This window comes from Synchiropus splendidus, chromosome 6, assembly GCF_027744825.2.
Source record: "Synchiropus splendidus isolate RoL2022-P1 chromosome 6, RoL_Sspl_1.0, whole genome shotgun sequence".
NCBI lineage: Eukaryota > Metazoa > Chordata > Actinopteri > Syngnathiformes > Callionymidae > Synchiropus > Synchiropus splendidus.
Window position 1 is genome coordinate 5,865,891 of NC_071339.1, and position 12,367 is coordinate 5,878,257.

General features: G+C 40.0%; 1 protein-coding gene across 2 annotated transcripts in view; it reads left to right on the forward strand.

Moving 5' to 3' along the window:
• Positions 1-901: 901 nt before the first annotated feature.
• The window catches only part of LOC128760919 (contactin-3), a 107,517-nt gene continuing 96,051 nt past the window's right edge, over positions 902-12,367 (forward strand). For both annotated transcript variants that reach the window (XM_053868660.1, XM_053868661.1), the window contains exon 1: positions 902-1,027. The gene's annotated coding sequence lies outside the window, so the exon portion shown is untranslated. The remainder of the gene's footprint in view (positions 1,028-12,367) is intronic.

Below are 12,367 nucleotides of genomic sequence, written 5' to 3' on the forward strand. Positions count from 1 at the left end.
TTAGTTGTTTAGTGATCGACTATAACAACCAAATATTAGATTTACTGGTAAAGAGTTAGAAAAAATGATACAACCAACAGTCTGTAAAAACTTAACTTAAATAAATTGTGATTTTAAAAAATCATGAAAATAGCAATGTTTTTTTTTTTTTTTTTTTGGTCATGTTTCGTTCCATTAATCTTCTACTTGGAATATACTGTAGTTGTGGATGTATTTGAGTTTTACCTTTTGTTATGGTCTGAAATTCACTGATGAATTTTACATGTTTCTAAATCTGTTTCTGCTCTTGGTTCTACACCTACTTGCATTATTAACGGAACGGTGTACAGTTTCAGAGCAGAATGGAAAGGCAAAATGTTTTCTTTGTTTACGTGGGAACTTTTCATGAAACAGTCATTTCTACTTTCTCACACTGTTTTCACCTATTCACATTTAGGAATTGTTTCTATTACAGGTCAAAGTGGCCATGGCTACTTTTATTTTTCAATGGATGAACTGAGAAGCTGTGGAACAGGTCATAGGCCACATACAGTATGCTGTGAGACTGTCACTCTTCCTCTCACATTCTTTGTTTTATTAAATCAAATTAAATTAAATTAATTCTCAGATTCTGAGTGTACAACAAAATAACCCAATAACAACAGTCAAAAAAATATCAAGTATACCCTATTTATGTTCCATTTTTTCTTTACTTTATATGGCAATTGGCACATCAAATAATAATGATATAAATAAGAAATAATTTTATTAAATTAAGTCAAAATGTCCCGTCATCCATCTCATCCACTCCCAAACAGCAAGTGCATTTTCCAACTGTGTAACTCGTCAGTGAACGCAACGTTGAATGCCTTCAAATGAGGCGGAAACAGTGAGACGATTTTGATTTAAAGACAGGGGGCGTGGCCTCATGCCGGTGCCGAAAAGACAACAGACGAACCGGAGTTCATTTGTGGGGCAGCGCGACTGGCTCTTCGTCCGCGCAGAAGGTGCTGTGACTGAGTTCCGCCGCCGCGTCTCTGGCTGACAGGTGAGCCGAAGTTCCTGCCGTCGGACCCCGCTGGTGTATGAATGTTGCTGGTGCGTGTGGAAGCGCTGTGATAGCTGTCGCTTTTTCAACGTGAAGGTTTGCAGTGCGACATTCAAAGACGTTTTCAGAGAAGAACCGTGAGAGCAGATGTTCGCGTCCCTGTCCATACGCCTCTGAATATAGAGGAAACATAGAATAAAACAACCTCAGACCTGACAAACTGCTGCGGAGGTGAATTATGTTGAGGTGTTTTAAAATGCTGTGATCCAAGTCGCTGCGGGCGGGTTGTCGATTACGTTTATACATAGTCGTGACTTCTGTTTTTAAATATTTTTAAATTGTATATTCGGATAGAAATGCCATTCAAACGAAAGGTGATTTATTTCAAGTATCATTGTGACTGTTTTTGACAAAATCAGTTTCTAAGTTTAATGTGTGATCATGGTGTGTGGCTAAAAAGGATCATCCTCTTAAATCTGTGTACAGTATCAAAAATAATCTATAATTTTAATTCAATGAATTTGTGTGGTCAACTGACAATCTGGTGAAGAGTGGCAAAGTAAATGGCCAGTACTGTATATTCTGCTGTGTGTGTACACTTCACTTGAGTACATTTCTGTAGAGTGCTTGGGACAGTCTGCAGACCAACAGTTTTTATTAGAATTTGGGGGACACTGAGCTGCTTTTGTCTGGGTGTGTGTGTCCTTTTCCTGCTGAATCACTGGTTGATTGTGCAGCAGATGCTGGTGGCTACATTAGGCAGTGATGTTTAGGTGTTTCAAGCCGAGAATGACAGGAACGAAATGCAGCCAATGAAGAAGCAAGGAAACAAGGAAGCAAAGGGGGGAATTTTGACATTTATTGAGTGGAATACACACTTCAATCTGCAGCTGTCCTCACCTGATCTGTTACTTCAGATGTTCAGGCAGGATGTATGACTTTAACTCTGTGAGTGTTGGATGTATGCTATGCTTCTTTCAGGATTTATTTCTGTTAAAAACACACCAAAAACCACTATAATCATCTCCACCTCCATGATATGTGTTATTCTATCCGCTTGTTTCCATGTTTCCACTTTGTTCATGTGAGATTTCATCTTAAAAAAGACACAATTCTGTTGGCATGACAGCTTTCAGTTTTCCATTACAGTTCACCGAATCGTTTAATTTAGACAAGACCTGGGCAAAGTGCCTGTATTTTCATAAAACAATAACTAATGTCCTAATTTGTCTGCCTTTTTTTTCCTCTTTTAGTCACCACCACCACTTCAGCAGTAATAATAATAATATAATATGTTTTAAGACTAAAATTTTCTTCTTTTCATTGGCCATTTTTGTTTTTCTTACTTCTCAAAATACATAGAAGGAACACTGAAAATGTATTTTAAAATAAATCGCCTTTTTATCTTGAATGTCTAGTCGATCGTTGATTTATATTCAAAGTAAGTGCGCGTAAAATGGTATATTTACACCAGTTAATATCCTTAATAGCATTTCATCTTCTTAGGTTTATTTTGTCCTTGTTACTTAAGTATACATTTTGGATTTTTTCCATCATGTTTTGTAGTCATCGCTGTCTTCCTTTTGGAAGTTTGTAATGTTGCCCACCTCTGAATTGGAGCAACAACGTCAGAGGAAGGATATTGAGTAGCTCCGTCTAAGTTAGCCTTGCGTGGCTAACCTCGATTAGCATCATCTACTGTATGTGGGTCCTTATGCGAGCTCGTGGTATACATTGCTTTAAGTCAAACGAATTTGGGACCCCTTTGTTAACATCTTCAATGTTCCCCTCTCCCTGGCAGAACTTACCTCATCTATTTTGTTGTATGCTGAAGTTGTTGAGATGCAATCACAATCTACTGTGTAACTACAAACAACAGGTTACACTCGACTGAAGTGGATGAGGCTGGATGTATTTCTAACTTATTTCGCTTCCAAAATAGTCGGCTGTAATCGCCACCTGCACTCACTTGTGAAATCGTGATTGATGTATCACTTTTTCCAACAGAAGACACCGTCCACGTTGGTGCAGTCTCATCAGCGATGCTCCAGAGGGTCATAAAACTTTGACATGTCTTTCTTCATCTCCTGCTATTCTCACCAAGAAGGACTTGGAATTGCACACATTCTCTGAGCAAGTTTGTAGCTGCACCTGTGTTCACAGCCATCTTCTAGGTGACAGTTATTTCAAGTCCGTGACCTTGTCTTTGCCACAAATGTCTTTTCCACGATTTGGCTTCTCTTAAAACCCTGTTCTGGTCAGTGGAGATGGAATTGTCTTAAACTTGCACATTTGTCCACTGTACAGTTTCCGCTCCAATGTGGCCCCACGGCTTAAACCAGCGCCCCCATGCCTTTAGAATATTGATCACTTTTTCAAAGATAAAATCTCACACGATCAAACCTATTAAAAGGAAGTGGAGACTTTGAAACCAGTGGGAAACACATTGCGCATCATGTAGCTGGACATGATCATGGTCCTGAAACAAAACCATCACATCAACGGAAGTTCATTGCTCGTGGAACTAACGTCACACATCGGGACGGGTGTATGAAAAGATGGGCTGGGTGAGGAAGGCTGCAAGTAGGAGAGAGAGTTTTTCTCATATTCAAAAAGTGATATTTTAATGGGGTGACTCCACCATGGTTTCAAAAATTTCTGGTGGAAGCCCTTTGCTATCTTAATTTAATTTAATATTTTCTAATGAATTTGGTCTCTAAATGTGTTTAAAATAAATCCGAAATTAAACTTGAAACCTATTTGAGCGTAATTGAACGTAGCTGATATAGAAGCGGTAGAGAAACAAGGAAGCATAGTGGAACGTTTTGACTTTTATTGAACTGGTGACAATAAAAAAAGCTAGCTTTTTATCATGAGAAGTAATTCTCCCGGAATACAGGACTTGAGTTCTGCGAGTAAGAGACTTCAGTCATTGTGTTTCTTTCTGGATTTTTGCTTTGAAACTACCCCACAAAACCACTCTACTCATGTGCACCTCCATGATGCACTACATGTTTTCTGCTTGTTTTGATGTTTCCACTTATGTTTGATCCCATGAGATTTCATCTTAAGAAGAGACTCTTTTTTTCTGAAGGTGTGGCAACCCTCATTATCATGTAGCACTAACCCTGATGATCAACAAATAAATATTTATATATTAGATTATTTATAAATGATTGAGTGTAACTACGTCTGCACATCTGATCATCATTGTTAATCTAACAGACACAGCTCAATAATGGCGTAGCCTGTAATACAGTGCATCATGGTGGAGACGTTTCACAGTTTGTTTTTTGGGTCATTGGTGAACGTAACTGAACCAGTGGGTAATGAAGGCAATGGTGATGGAGGTAGGAGTGATGTATGGCGTGTATGGCGGAGGTTAATGCCTAGAGCTCACTGTTTTCCACCAGGGTCAGGGCTCCGATACTTGAGCTCAGCCGGTGCCTCTCATGCCTGGGATTTGGAAGCGGTGATAGTTGCGGGTGAATACAAGTAGAGGCGGAATTCAAAGCTGCAGATGCCTTGATGATTGCTGCGCTGCTGCTCGGGCATCTGTCAGTCGCTTCTCTCCTGCTTCTTTGGCCTCCATCCAGGCAGCCAGCAGGAAGCTGAGTAGCTTGTTGCTTTATACTGTAAAAGCTCCTTCTCAGATGGCTCTGTTCGTCGATGAAAAACTGTTGTAGAACTCTTCCAAAGCAGTGCAATATAGGAAATGACTAATCTAATGAACGGAACAAAGGAAAGTTGCATGTTAATGTACTGTATATCCTGAATTGCTGGCATTGCTGGTATGTGGTGACTGTTTGTCTCGTGAAAGATGTGTGTGTGTGTGTGTGTGTGTGTGTGTGTGTGTGTGTGTGTGTGTGTGTGTGTGTGTGTGTGTGTGTGTGTGTGTGTGTGTGTGTGTGTGTGTGTGTGTGTGTGTGTGTGTGTGTGTGTGTGTGTGTGTGTGTGTGTGTGTGTGTGTGTGTGTGTGTGTGTTCAACACATTCTCACACCAAGCGACCATTTTGCGTGGCGGAATGACGCTGAAGTCAGCCATCCGTGTTGCATGTTGACGCTGTAGGATTTCACTTGAATAACATCCTGACGTAGTGACCACGTTAAAGAAAGACAGAGGTTGTGGTTAGCTGGGTTTCTGCTACGCTTTTTTAGAAAGTATGGTAGAGCCGCCGCACCCATCAAAAAAAGAAAAAAAAATACACGAAGAAACACGAACAGAACGCAGCCAATCAAGAAGTGATAGAGAACCAGAGGGGGACGTTTTGTTGTTTACTGAATTGGTGACAGTAAAAGCGCTAGTTTATAATCAAGTAAATCTCGCTTTAATCCAGGCTGTCCTCACAAGGTCCTTCTTTTTAGTTGGCCGGACGAAATGCACGACATGAGTTCCGCGAGCAATAGACTTCAGTCATTATGTTTCCTCCAGGATTTTTCTACGAATAACACGGTGAAAACCGTCATGTTCATGTCCACCTCCCTGGTCTGTTGTGTGTTATCCATTTGTTTCGATGTTTCCACATTTTAATGTGCTTGATCTCTTTAGATTCAATGTTTAAAAAGAGATCATTTTTCTGAAGGTGTGTCGGCTCTCATTTAAGCCATGGCGGTGTTTATAAGTGTCAGAAACCATGGGTTGGGGATAAGCTATGCGCAGGGGCTCCTTTCAGCGTCTTCTTTTGGAACGTCATGCTGGAAGGGATTCACTTGGCCCCACTGAAACACGGGGTGACTTCTGAAAAGATTTGAAAATAGTCAGATGTTTCTGTCATCATGACAGAAGGTACAGGAACTCATGTCAAACCCAGTCACACAGAGCCGTTTCAGTCCGACATGCTTCTGGTTCTTCAACCGGTGCTGTTCTCTCCTTTGAACCAGCCCACATTGACCCAAGTTTAAGCGGCACTGACATGTGAAGGCGAGTGTGAGGGCGAGTGTTACTCAGGAGGAAGTAAACAGCACGCCAGTAAAACAACTAGTCGCACCGATCGTCTGAAAGCGTTTGTTGCTTTACTGTAAGTGTTAGTTTTCATGCGACATGCAGCGACGAGGAGTGAGTGCGTCGGAGGCATTTTGTAAGTAGTGAGTATGTGTGAGTAATGAGCCGTGCCAGTGTGAAAGGCCTGGCACAGGGGACGAAATCTTAAAACACCCTCGGCACAAACATATTTATCAAAAAAATCCATGTACAAAATGAGAAAAAATATGAGAAAACCTTCTCTTTCAAACAAAAAAATAAAAATGTGGGCGCCTCACTTACCCTTGCTTTATTAACCGTGAAAAACTATTGGATTGCTTATACTAGTAGACAAGACGATCGCGGAGTGGCGCCTCAAGCTGCGTGAAGAACCCTCAAGTGTTAGTACAATGTGCTTTAAATGAGTCTCTTCATCTTCAACACCAGTCATCTCTGAGGTCCTCCATCAGCATTAATTCGGGATAAGGATCTTGAAAAATTAAATCTTAGCTTCTGCTCTTCTTTTTTCACATCAGATCTGCAGGGGCTTCCACATCAGATCTGCAGGGGCTTCCACCTTCAATCTCATTCTATGACTAGAATGAGATTGAAGGTGAGTGGTACACACCTCGGGAAACTCGTATACCCTTGATTAATAATGTCATTTTTCATTATGGAAAATAACCTCGGCAGGGGGGTTCACATGGAGAGGAAGTGGGATTATTACAATGGAGTCAACCACGTGTAGCGTCTGTGCATGGGGTAGTAATATCTTAAGGATATTAAGGATCTTTTTTTCCGTCTTTTTTTCCTACCCTTGGTAGGTAGTGGTACTTTTGTTGAACTTATTCACCTCAATGAACAATGCAGCTCCAGTCGTGGAAGTCATTACAGTCATAGTAAATGTGTCCCACGCTGCTTATGGCAGAAAGGTGACGTTGTTGTTACGTTGGATTTTACAATTAATGATCATGGAACATTTCTGGTTTGTTATCGGCTGTCGCCCTTATTTCAGAATTAAACACGTCGGCTGTTTGGATACACCTTGGATTGGATACGCTTCTAGAGGTCGTCGTGTTCTGAGTCAAAACATCCAGTTCAAAATATAAAGCGTTCAGCCTGTTGATCTCTGTTGATCTCTGAAACCCAAATGGAGTTTGTTCAACTAAATAGTTGGACTGGCTGTTTGCGCTGAGGATGGAGGAGTCAGATTATAATGTAATGACAATATGACATCAGTTCCAGCAATGTGTTCTCAGTGTGATGTGTGGTGCGTGTACTAATGTTATTATATTTATTTTATTTGCTTTGTTGTTAAAGATTTAATCACAATAATGATTTTTTTGCTTAGTATTTTAATGGGCAATTTAAATAATCTATCTTTTTTTTATTACAGATGCTTCAAAAACTGGCATTTTTTAAAACAAAATCTACATTCAATGATGTGAAAAAGTATTTTTTTCATTAATTTTTTTGGTGAGGAGAAGCATGTCTACTATGTTTACATTTAAGAAAGCAGATGAATATGCATTTAATCATGCATTTAATCCAGAAAAAGACTCACATTATCCTCTCTTCTGAAATGATTCTAATTTACATATACATACTTACATATACATTATGTATATTAAAGTATGTATATCTAGCCTTGATAGCTCTATCAATGTTAGATAAGCAGCATATTTAGAGCCTCGAAATATGCTGTCTTTCTGCCAGATTATCATCTGCTGTTCAAATGAATCGGGGTGTGTTTGACTCTGTGTGTATGCACTATGTGAAGAGACTGCAGGAGTCCAGGTGAGCAGGAGAAGGGAGCACTGACCTTCACTCTGAGATGGAGTCTGACAGAGACTTGATGGAGAATGTGCAGCCAGAATCATGTTGAATTATTTCTGACATGCTGGAGCCTACTGCAAATATACTGCTAGGGGAAGGCGTAATGCAGCAGAGAAGCGAAGTTGGAAGGAATAATCAAAGTTGTTTAAAAGAGACCAGTCAAAGGTCCGCTCAGCTTTTGCAACGTCGGAGCCATATACCTTCTTGACAAAGCCGAATTGCTCGGCTTGAGTAATTTGTCTTTGTCTCTCCCGTCCTGTAAGATGGCTAGCAGACCTTTTATGAATAAATCACAGCTTTCGCCGCTTTCAAGGATAGTGAATGGAATTACCTTGTACTGAGACACGCCGAACAGGAGGCCTCTTTCATCTTTTCGACCCCGTTCTTCTCTGGAAAAGTGCAGTCTATATTTTGCACTGTTCAACTTAAACAGGGTTTCATGAATAATTGCTGCGTTTGTTTGTTTTTTCCCCAACAATAGCCTTCATAATCAATTATTCATGCGAGCGGACCGATCAGCAATATGGACTCGGGATTTCTTCACAAAAATAGACTTCAATTGCTTATCTCTTGTTTGAGATGGCCGCCTTCCTTGAGTGCTCCCCCACGGTTTCAGATTATAACTGACACTCCATATTTACTATATATATATATATATATATATATATTTTTTTTTTTTTTTGAATTTTATATTCCGCTGTTAAATCAAAGGAAGCCACATAGATAACATCCTTCCAGGGACACTTTCGAATAGATAATTTTCAAGGTTTATCATCGCATGTTACAATCTGTCAGAAGGATCATCCCTGTCTCCAAAATTCTTATACTCTTATCTTAAGTGGGTCAATTTAATGGTGTGTGTGCGCATCAAAACAAACACAAATTAGGGTTTCCCTTTGGATTTTTCTCAATTGTATATCCCCCACTCCTCTCTCACACACGCACAAACACCAACACCTAATCCAAGCCTCCAAAGTAAAGGAAGTTTTGTTATTTACTGAATTTCTGACAATAAAGTTTTTAATCATGAGAAGCAAATCTCTGTCTAATCTGTGGCCGTCCGCACGCGGTCCATCTATTCATGTCCTGCTGAAATGGGAGACAGTGTGATGTTTATTTCAGGAATTGTCTGTGAATATGAAAACCGCCATGTTCAACTCCACATCCATGATGCGCTACACTATGTGTTATCTATTTGTTCCGATGTTTCCACTTTGTTTAAATACGTAGGATAAGGTGAGATTCCACCATTAAAAAGAGGCAATTTTTCTGAAGGTGTGGCAACTCTGGTTTAAGCTGTGGTGGTACGCCATGTTCGTTTCTCACTAGCCGAAACTCTGCAACTTTGACTGAGATCTGTATGAGCTTCATCTGAGTTGGTCAAACAGGAAGTGAAAGCTGCATGATTATGGTTAAAAAAAACAAAAAAAACCCCAATTATTATTATGGAATTTTGATCATGCTGGAAAAACCATCTATGTTGTTATTCATGTACTTTAAAAGAAGGTATGAACTGCTTTCAGTGGAAAACAAAAGTTTAAATACGATTAAATGACAATGAACTTTCTGAGAAAAGCAGTCAGAGAATGCAAACCTCTAACAATAAGGAATGCTTAAGAAGAATTCCCAGATCCAGACGGTTGATCCGATCTGGTTCACTTACAAAACTGCATTATTTGTTCCTTGTCCTGTTTCACATATTTCCTGAAGATGTCATCCAAATCTGTCCATAACTTCAAGTTATCAGATTGTTTTGAACACAGAGAGACAAACAAACCACAGCCTTCTTGGCAGAGTCGTAATGAAAATATGAATTCATAAGACTACTCAATTACAGAGTGCAATCAACAACTCGGCTACAATTACAGAATACAGGATTGAATGGAGCTCTAAACATCAATTATTTCCCCTCGCGTGACCATTTAATGCGACTTGGTGAATAATGTGCAGCAAGAGCCGTGTGTTGGTTTGGGACTACTGTGTAACAGGTTTTGTATTTACTTCCGTCCCTCCACTGGTCATTGCAATGACAGCACATGTTTGCAGTTTTAAGGCAGTGGGCGGGTCACATCAATGATTGACAGGTCGGAATCTGGAGCCGCTGAAATGCAGATATTGCCAATGATCAGTCACAATCGTGATGGACTGTCAACCCCAGATGGGCGCGTTCAAGGACTTTGTCTGTGCTTGTGTTGATGCTGGCCACCGTGACCGATGTTATTGTGTTGATGGATTGATCGACGTCGATACAAAGTCACATATAGGTCATTTAATATATCTTGATTTGCAACTCGCACCGCAGCTGCGTGTCTCATTGTTCGGGAACGTCTCATATATGTAGCAAGATTATCTTCCAAGGTGGGATGAAAAGACTGATGTTGAGCTCCGTTTAATGAAATGGAAAAATCCAGTTGCTGATGCAACTCCACCACATAAACAGAACGCTGATGATGCACCTGCGGTAAACCTGAAGATCCATCCTGAATACAGATTTATGTTTGCATTCTTATTCTGCTGGTGGCTCTTGAGACGTGTTAAATGGCAGGATTGTGTATACACTGCGTTGGTGTGGATTTTGCGGCATAATTTTTCGCTCTCCTGTTTGATTTTTTAAAATTCTAGAATAGTGTGTGATGGGGTTAAACAAAGGGTTAAACAGACGTGTCTTAATGAAAACAAAATTGATTTATATTTCATTGCAAATATGCTTCATCTCAACACATTTGTGCAGACTTGAAACTACGTGACTGGCTGCAGTGAAAGTGGTGCCACAGTCAGACTGCTGTTTTAAAAACAAGGTTATTCCACTGAGTCTTTATTGTGGGGTTTTTGGGAAAGGCAACAATTTGTTCTTCTCCCTCTCAACCAAAATCATCCTTCAAGTCAAAAATCGATTCATAGATGCATCGTGATTTGGACATGAATGATTCTGACTGCACTCAGCCAAGCGTCCTTCAATCTATTAATGCAGGACGCTTCTCGAGAGCCACTCGTGTTACAGGAGTGCATCCACTTGTTTGCGCTGTGAATCAGAGCAGAAAGTCCGCTTCACCTGTTGAAGGACCAGGCTGTCTGACCGAGTCTGTCGACCGATCTTCCGACTCTACTCTATACCTTCTCCAGTGGACGAAGATTAAGAGGCACTTGATGTTCATTTATGAGTCTTAGCTAGACTGATAAATGTCCCCATAAATCTGTCCAACATTAAGGTCATATAAACCTGATTCTGAAACAAATGGAAGTAAACATGATGAATAATTCACTCACTCACGTGAGGTTTGTGAAGCTTGTAATTACGTGATGAGATTTGTTTAGTCTCAGTACTCAGAAAAGGATGAACATAGTTCAACATCAACGTATGTTTATGGTGAAGTTGCTAAACACTTAAAAGACTTTTATTTTTTATTTTGCCTGCCAACTTAAATTCAGTTAATACTTGAAACATTGAGGTCCATACTCAATTATTTTAGCTTTTTATTACTTTTTTTTTTAAGTGGCACATCAACTCTACAGTTAGTAGATTCAACTCAATACATCTGTTTTCCAAAAACACATTGTTGATAGTAAGGTACACAGCTATGTAATCTTGACAGAAGTTGGCTACGAGAGGCAACAGAGATCAATGGGCCTCGAGGTAGCTGTACTCTTATGTCGTCCGTCTCCATACACTTGACAGACGGATTCATGCTGGAGTATCTTGTGGTAAAATAGCCTGATGTATAAAGCAATTATATATCCATTCCAGCACCTCATATTACTCTGCTACATTCAACAGCTGATGGGGAGACTCATGTATATGATGAATTTTAGGAGCCTGTTGATCAATGATGCTTGATGAATCTGTTTAACCACCGCGTATCGCTACTTAAATTTCACTGATCCACTTCAATTATTTCACATCAATTCAAAAGGAAAACTTCATACATAAATTGTGAATTTCTTTTGAGAAAATTCCAAGAATCTATATATTCTGTTTCTGTTTAAAGTGTGAAATAAAACGTGGTTTGTTTTTCTCAGTGAGGGAATCGTCCAGAAGTCAGAAACAAAATGGTTTGTACGAGTGATGGGTAGATGAGGTATCATGAAACAGTATTGCATGTCATAATGTAACTATAAGGTGACTCAAGAGCAGATGGTTTTAAATTCGCACAGGACTCGAGACAAGCGAGGTTTCTGTTAATCAAGAAGTTTATTACGTCAAAACACAGATAAAACACGAACAATAACGATGAACTGAGGCCGACGACAGCAAAGTGGAGCGCGGTAGACACAACACGAACGGTGGGGGAATAACCTACAACAGAAAACAGGCGTGTTACACTGCGCTGTAAAACAGGGACAACAGAAAACAATGCACTCTGTAAATACACTCACGTGGCTGAATATAACAAAAGACGCTCAGCAGAGGCGAAAAAACAAACACTCTAGCCGAGGAAAAACTAGCTGACACGCTAACAGAAAGAGCGAGTAAACAAAACTCAACGAAGCTAACGCGGAGCTAAGGAAAGAGTAAACAGACAGCGGTATAGACGAAGAGAGAAGAG